Source organism: Dipodomys merriami, unplaced genomic scaffold (assembly GCF_024711535.1).
Source record: "Dipodomys merriami isolate MVZ:Mamm:240054 unplaced genomic scaffold, mDipMer1.0.p SCAF_1098, whole genome shotgun sequence".
Lineage (NCBI taxonomy): Eukaryota > Metazoa > Chordata > Mammalia > Rodentia > Heteromyidae > Dipodomys > Dipodomys merriami.
Window position 1 is genome coordinate 105,750 of NW_027202380.1, and position 8,421 is coordinate 114,170.

At 43.3% G+C, this 8,421-nt stretch overlaps 1 long non-coding RNA gene across 1 annotated transcript; it reads left to right on the top strand.

Moving 5' to 3' along the window:
• The first annotated feature begins 220 nt into the window (after positions 1-220).
• Positions 221-8,031, top strand: LOC138815492 (uncharacterized). The gene is made up of 3 exons (XR_011368335.1): positions 221-334; positions 871-990; positions 7,898-8,031. It is a non-coding gene; the product is annotated as an uncharacterized lncRNA (long non-coding RNA).
• Positions 8,032-8,421: the final 390 nt, after the last annotated feature.

Below are 8,421 nucleotides of genomic sequence, written 5' to 3' on the forward strand. Positions count from 1 at the left end.
TAACTATGTGGACTCCCCCCCAGAGAAGCCTCCCCTAGGGAACCAACCAGTTTTCAACAAACAAGTGTTACAAAAATGATTGCTGGAGTATATGATAATTTTTAAGCTGAGCCAATCCTGGGGAGCCTGGGGTCTTATGCTAATCCTGTGGTTTTTGTCTTTAAAAGGGCCTGTAAACCGCTGCTCCGGGCTTCCAGTCTGCCTTGGACAGGGAGCCCGTTTGCGCAAACGCCTAATAAAATCCTCTTGCTTGTTGCATCTGCTGGTTTGGAGTCTTGGTTCGTGGGGTACCCTCCCGTAGAAGAAAGCATCCCAGTGAGTCTGGGGTCTTTCAGTGAGTCATGTAGCTCTGTACTAGAACAGCTTAACACCAATACAATGCACCTCAAGCCCTGCCTTCCCTTGAGGACCCTGCCTGTCCAGCAAGAGCTCTGCTTATCTTTTTCTTTAATAAATCTTTGCTGCTTTGCCTCTCCCTCTGTGTCTGTGGACTTTTCTTCAAGACCATTAGACAGCCTTTCAGTATCATAAGGCTTCTGATACCAAGTTGGTAAAACAACTAACAGGAAAAATTATTACTATATACCTGACTTTGCTTTAACCCAGTCTTACTCTGCGCAGGACCACAGGATTTTTTTTTTAATATTATTTTATTTTATTTGAGAACATACTGTACAGAGGGGCTACAATTACATGGGCAGGATAATGCATACATTTCTTACCAAGCATTGCAGCCTCCTCCTTTGTTTACCCTTCACCTCCCTTCCCAGCCTCCCCCCTCCCCCCACCCAATTATACCCCCCTCCCCCCCCACCGACATTGTAAAGCTGGTTTTGACATGACATTTTGTACTTCTCATTGTTGCAACAGGTCCACCTGAAGGACCACAGGATTTTATGCATGGAATAGTTACAAGCCATTTTCTCTCCAAAGCTTTTAGGATGACTTCTTTGCATTCTGGAAACACTGGTGAGAAACTTAGCTCCCAAGGTAGGTCATACAAATTTTAAAGCTTCTTAATAATTCCAAAAGGATATCTTTAAAAATTAAAAACCCAAACAGACTTTTCTTTTCTTCCATTGACAATTGTTAGGTTGGACAGACTGCAATTGAATTGCAAGGTCAACCAACCAACATTTATATTGACTATTGGAAAACTTAGAAAAGGAAGAGGAAGTTCTTATTTGTCGAGAAGGTTCACCTTGCAGATGAAAGCGTGTCAGAAGAGACCACAGGAGCCACACACTGCCAGATGTATTCAGTGTAGACCTTTCACTCACGTGTGCCCCAGCCTTTGGCCCCTGCAGGACAGAAAAGCCACTCCTCAGTGCATTCGAACCTCCACCACCCAACTGGACTTTGGAGAGCAGGTCATGCTGTACTTTGACTGACAGGGCTGCAGAAAGGTTTCCTTTTTATGCATCAACAGAGGAAGGAGCTCTTTCCTGCATGTATTGTGCTGAGGACAGAGAGTGTATGAGACTTTATTTCCTGTGCTTCTCATGGCCCATTACTTCTGGGACTTCTGTGCACCAGAATTTAAAGGGAGGTGAAAGGCCATGACCAGAGTGTATAGCTGGCTGGAAAGCTGGGCTGTACCTTGGACTCAGCTGGAGAGATGAAAAATATTGATGCCCTTTTTTGTTGGTTTGTTCATTGTTTTTCAATACTGAGGATAAACTCAGGGATTTGTGCTCGCAGGGCAGCTGCTCTACCACTTGAGACATGCCTCCAGCGCTTTTTATTCATTGATTTATTTATTTAGTGTTGGTCATGGGGCTTGAACTCTGGGCCTGAGACCTGTCCCTCAACAATCCAGCTCAAGGCCAGCACTTCACGACTTGAGCTACAGCGCCACGTTTAGTTTTCTGGTGGTTTATTGGAGATAAGAGTTTCGTGGACTTTCCTGCCCGGGCTGGCTTTGAACTGTGATCCTCAAATCTCAGCCTCCTGAATAGCTAGGATTACAGGTGTGAGCCACTGGCCCCCAGCCCCCTTTTATTTTTGAGGTAGGATTTGCTTTGTGTCTGGGACAACCTGGTCTGCAATCTTCCTTCTTATGCTTCCCTGCATTTCTGGAGGTGACAGGCAGGCTCCTCTGCACCCAGCCATTGTGCTTTCCCCACAGCTGGGAATAATAGGTGTAAATCATCAAGCCCAGCCATTGGTTGAGATGCAGACTTGTCAATTTCTTTTTGCTTAAGCTGACTTTGAACCATGATATCCCTGATTTCTATCTCCCAAATAGCTGGGATTGGAGGGCTGAACTACTGTGTTCAGCTTGATGCCTGGGCTTTAATTTGTTTGGGTAGAGCTGTCATGATTTCAGAAAACATATGAAGTGCTTACAATACACAGAAGACTGAACATTTAGTAATTGGTTTGTTAGGTTTGGGAGGGATTAGTTTCTTGAGTTCCCTGTATATACAGGATTTTAACCCTGTGTCTGATATATTGCTGGTAAATATTTTTTCTACCTTGGTTGTGATAGATTTAGCTGTGCAGAAGCTTTTTATTTTAAGGTAGTCCCATTTGTCGAGTCTCTCTCCAACTTGTTGTGACCCTGGGACTCTGTTCAGGAAGTTCCTTCCTGCGCCTATTAGTTCAAGTGTCTCTCCTACTCTGTCCTGCAGTAGTTTCAGAGATTCAGGTTTAATGTTAAGATCTTTAATCCATTTTGAGTTGATGTTGGTGCATGGTGATAGGCTGGGGTCCACTTTTAGTTTTCTGCATGTGGCTGCCCAGTTTTCCCAGCACCAGTGGTTGAAGAGGCTGTGTTTCTTCCATTGTATATCTTTGGCTCCTTTGTCGAATATCAGCTGGCTGTAGACCTGTGGATTTATTTCTGGATCTTCTATTCTGTTCCATTGGTCTTCGGGTCTGTTTTTGTGCCAGTACCATGCTGTCTTTGTTATTATAGCTCTGTAGTAGAGTTTGAAGTTCGGCATGGATAGCCCTCCCATGTTGTCTTTATTCCCTAGAATTGTTTTGGCTATTCTAGGTCTTTTGTTGTTCCATATGAATTTTTGGACTGTTTTCTGTATTTCAGTGATGTACGTCAATGGGATTTTAATAGGAATTACATTGAATTTGTATATTAATTTTGGAAGTATTACAAGGAAGGCATTTTTTAAAGAGATTTCACAAATATCAACACTCATTTTTCCCCCAATATCCCAAAATTCACAAATCTCTTTGAATCAAGTGATGTATTTTGGTTCAGAAAGTGTGGATGTTGAATCCACTGAGGGCTGTTTCATCCAGGGGTGCAGTCAAGGTCAAGACGCACACAGCATTAATAAACATAGCTGTGGCTTCATTTTTGGAGCTGCTCTGATGCTGCAGACTGAAGCTAGGCATAGGTGAATCTTGCCCAGCAACCCAGACTGTCCTGTGGGTAGATGACTTGAGTTTATCAGCCTTCCATCAGCTTCTTTCTATTAAGGTAGTCATGGATGGGTGTGGTGGCTCCCTTCTGTAATCCCAGCTACTCAGATGGTAAAAATGTGGGAGGATAAAGATATTAGGCCAGCCCAGGCAAAAAAACAAGTTAGTGAGATCCCCTCCCCCATCTGAACCAATCATCTAGGCACACGCCTGTCATCCCAGCTACATAGGAGGCAAAAGTAGGGGGAGCTCAGTCCAGGCAAATAGTTGAGATGCTCGGCAAGCATGAAGTGCTATTGGTGTGGGTCCAGATATAGAATGCCTGCCTAGCAAGGCCCAAACTCTGAATACAAACCCAGTACTTTCACCACAAACATGAAAAGAAAAAAAAGATTAGTCATCTCACCAACTAACAACAAATATACAATATTATTCACTACAGGGAAATAGAGCAGCCTAGAGAAATTCTGGGTGTCCCGGAACAAACAAATTAATGTCTGGATGGCAGTGCCAGGAGTCACCACAGCCAAGTGTCTGAATTTTCCTGTACCTGGTTGCCCACAGCCTCACACTGCTGAGAATTTTCTGCCCTGTGTTACTTTTAGGTCATTTTGTTTTAGGAGCGGAGACCATGAACAGTATTGACAGATTTATTTTAGCAGCTGGGGGCAAAAGAGGCCAAATAAACCTACAACAGAAATTCATATTTTGGGGCTGGAAGGTGGCTCAGTGGTAGAGTGCTTGCCTCACATGCATGAGGCCCTGGGTTCGATTCCTCAACACCACATAAACAGAAATGGCCGGAAGAGGCACTGTGGCTCTAATGGTAGAGTCCTAGCCTTGAGCTGAAGAGCTCATGGACAGCACCCAGGCCTAGAGTTCAAGTCCCACGACCAACCAAAAAAAAAATTCATATTTATTTTGCCATTAGTCTGCAGACTTAGGCAAAGAGCAGCAGGAGATGAATAATATAAAGACCAAGGAATAGAGAAATGTCTCAATCAATACATATAAACACACATATACACCATATATATATTATATAGACATAATATTAACATAAATACACATATGTGTGCACACAAATACACATATACAAATATGGCTAGCCTTTGTAAATACACATACACAATCACACACACCCACACACAAATATATCCGTCTCAGATTGTTTTCCTTTCATTCTTCCTGATGAAGACACTGTGTGGCTGTGTATGCAAGTTGGAAGTATGCTAATTTGACTTAAATATTAACAAACTCATAATTGGGTATTAAAATTTGAAAAAAATAAATCTTCCACGCAAACACAATATTAAGAAACATGGAATACAATTTCAAAACAAAGGGTACATGCACTTGCACCCCCATTTGCAGACTACCCCAGGCAATGATTGAAGTGCCTGATTTCATGGTTAGAGGCTATGGCTCCCCCTTGTGTTTACAAGAACCCCAAATCTTGCACGGATTTTGGTCACTCTTGGGCTGTTTCAATATTCATTGCTACTTAAACATTTAAGCACTTTTGTGCCAGACCTTATCATTAAACCATGCTTCTGCATGTGCTGACAATCCTATCTGAAAGGCAGTCACTTTTGAATGGACAGGACATAAAATGCCATCACTCAAGCCCCCAAATCACCCAGATTGGCCAGGCAGTAAACTCAAGTGAGCCCTTAAGGAGCATTTTAGAGAAAAATACTGAAAATAGAAAAACAGAATCCTAAAGGAGATATATACCCTACATGTTCATGGAGAAACTATTCTGAAAGAAAGGCTCTTCTGCTCTGTAAGCAGCTATTGTTTTCCTTTAGCAAAAAAGATCATTGTACTGCATAAATTTTCAGTTTTTTTTTTGTTTGTTTTGTTTTTCTTTGCCAGTCCTGGGGCTTGAACTCAGGGCCTGGGCACTGGCCTTGAGCTTCTTTTATTCAAGGCTGGTACTCTACCACTGAGACACAGCACATTTCTGGCACAATTCAGAACCATTTCAGGCACAATTCCCAGCATCTGCCCCCAGCTTGTCACCAAGCAGAAATAAACTACTGGGAATTGTCAGAGGGCTGGCATTTGCCTTGGGAGGTGAGAGCCAAAGTTCTTCACTTGTACTTCAGCTGTGAGCCAGCAGTGAGCTGAACAGCTGCTGCAGGACAAGGCTAAGCAGAGATGTTGGGGTGGGGGTACAGGTGGGTTGAAGCAGGAGTCAGGTGCCCAGATGAGTGGTTGGGGCTGAGGGCTGAAAGAAGGCCAGGGAGAGGTCCTAGGGTTTAAACCTCTGCAGAGAGCCAGCATTCCAACATAGAGCAGGTTGGGGATTTCAGTGTGGAATTGTTGGAGCTGGCAGGGACAGAAATAAAAGGCTTTTCCCTGCATTTGGCCAGAGAACACTGGCAGAGAACCCTTCCCTCAGTTGGGAGGGAGGATCAGCTGGTATGGACTGTCTGACCTGGACAGTTATGGAGTCACATATCTAATTATTCACAATGCAAGGCGATTACTCAGGGTGATGTATATTTTGTATGTATGCAGGGTAGTAGTTTGAGAGATAAAAACTGTTGCTTAGGATGCTTAGGATTTCTGGCTACTGTAATTTTATTTTCGGAAGCAAATGTCTCTAATGATTCTCTCTACAAAACACAAGAGAGTTCAGCAAAGCAATTGATAGGCAATAATGAAGCAAGCACATGAGAGTTGTTTATTACAAGCTCCAGCCTGGATTTAAAACGATCACCGACGCCAGCAGGTCAGAGTTGAGAGCCATGACCCTTCCTTCAGCAGGGTTTTTACAGGATTTCTGGGGCATTCTATACACCATAGTATCACATAGCAAATCATATCACACCATGGGAAATTCATAAAATAATTCTAAAAGATGATTAGTTTAACTCGTGCAGGAACCGACCAGGGACTGGGGGTTGGCTGGTTCATGGGGCTGATGCTCTTTGAAATGATCTGAGCTGCAACCAAGTGGTCTTTATCTTGCAGGAACATTTGGAACTTAGCTCTACTTTGTGGAATTTACTGTAAAGGGTACCGTAAAGGGTACTGTAAAGGTTCCTGGAATTTGGGCCCAAAGGGAGTTGCTGATACAGTTCCTGGAGTTTCAGTTATAGTGCCTTAACAGGATAGAATCTAAGCTAAAATGGCTATGTTATATTTTGTTCGGGCTTCACACTCCCTTTTTTGTTTTTGTTTTTTTTCTCAATTGTGGGGCTTAAACTCAGGGTCTGGCCACTGTCCCTGAGGTCTTTTGCTCAAGGTTAGCATTCTACCATTCTGAGCCACGGTACCACTTCTGGTTCTCTGGTGGTTAATTGGAGATAAGAGTCTCATGGACTTTCTTGCCCAGTCTGGCTTTGAACCACTCTCCTTAGATCTCAGCCTTTTAAGTAGCTGGGATCACAGGCATGAACCACCAGCATCTGGTGACAATGCTCCTCTTAATATAGTTCATTCTCCTCCCATTTCTCATCATATAATAAGAGGTTTGAACCAGCTGACTTGATGACATCTCAGGTCTTGTCTGTTGACAGTCCTCTGGTGACAGTGGCTGCAAGCTTGTTCCATTTTTTGCAACAAGCTCATCTGCATGTCAGTGGCCATGGAATGAAATCAGAAGTGGCAGAGGAATGCTCAGGTTTCTGGGGAGGCAGAATGCTTGTCACTCAGCGAAACTCAGATTTCCTTGGTATGCACCATTGATATATCATTAAAAAAACACATACAGGGCAGAGGTAATGACATCAAAGCAAGTTAATGATGTGGACCACTTATTCTTACTATGACTTATTCTGGCAGGCTAAATTCTGAGGCCATCAAGATAAAATTTCAGGAATGGCTCTTTTGTTAATTATTGATTGCAAATGGAAGAGGAATGGTTTCTCATCGGACACTATTACAGGGAACTTGTCTGCTCTTAGGCTCCTCTTGTTTTATTCCTCAACTGCCAGAGATTGGCAGCATTTTGGCTGTGTTTGTGCATACGCTTGTCATTTGTGTAATACAAGAGATGATGTCCAGCTTGGCAGCATGTTCTCCAACATGGCCATGAGAATTCAGACTGATTATTGGTTAAGCTGGTAACTGAGTTAGACTCTGGAGGACACGGTCAAGGTCAAGGTGGAACTAAAGGGCAGCCTTGTAGAGGCTATCAAAGAAGGCATGGGAGGGGGCAGGCACTGGTGGCTCATACCTGTGACCCTAGATAGTTAGGAGGTTGAGAGCTGAGGATCTAGTTTGAATCCAACTCAGGCAGGAAAATATGTGAGACACTTATCTCCAATTACTACCATGAATTTTTTTTTTATAAAAAAGCCAGAAGTGGAGCTGTAGCTCAAGTGATAAAGTGCTAGTCTTGAGCAAATAAAGCTCAGGGACAGCGGCCAGGCCCTGAGATCAAGTCCTAGGACAGGGACAAAACAAACAAGCTCAGATCAGCAGCCCCTAGACTTCAAAATTGTGTTTCTTTTACCTTAAAAATACCTAAGTATAGACTTTATTCTCTTCCTCCTAGGATCCTGGAAGCCTGTCATCTTCCCATGTTACTTCTGATATAAAGCGAAGCCCATTTAGCTCTGCAGCCTTTAGACCTCATCTGTTAGCTCATACAAAACAAAATTTATATTAAATGGAATTTCAGAAACATCATCCTGGTCTAAATTGAACCTCACTTGATGGGAAGCAAAATGTGTGTTGGTAATTTTGCTTTGGATTCTTGCCTTGGGGCTCTTTGAATTCTAGGGCTGAAGGGAGAGAGAGCCCCTGTCCAGACCTCAGTCTGCCCCTCCCAGGGTGTGACTCCTGACACCTCGCTCTTAGTCACCCCCCCCAACACGTTACACACCCCAATCAGACGTAGAATAGAGGGAAAATGATGACCTCCTAGAAGCTTCACTTTTCTCTGTTCAGACCCCTGATTGAAAAAGAGCAACTCTAAAATATGACAATCACCCCAGTATCTCCAATATCAGTCCTTTAGGCTGCTAGACCTTGGGGGACACTGGCAGCATTTGTTTGGGCAAGAGTTGACAAAATAGG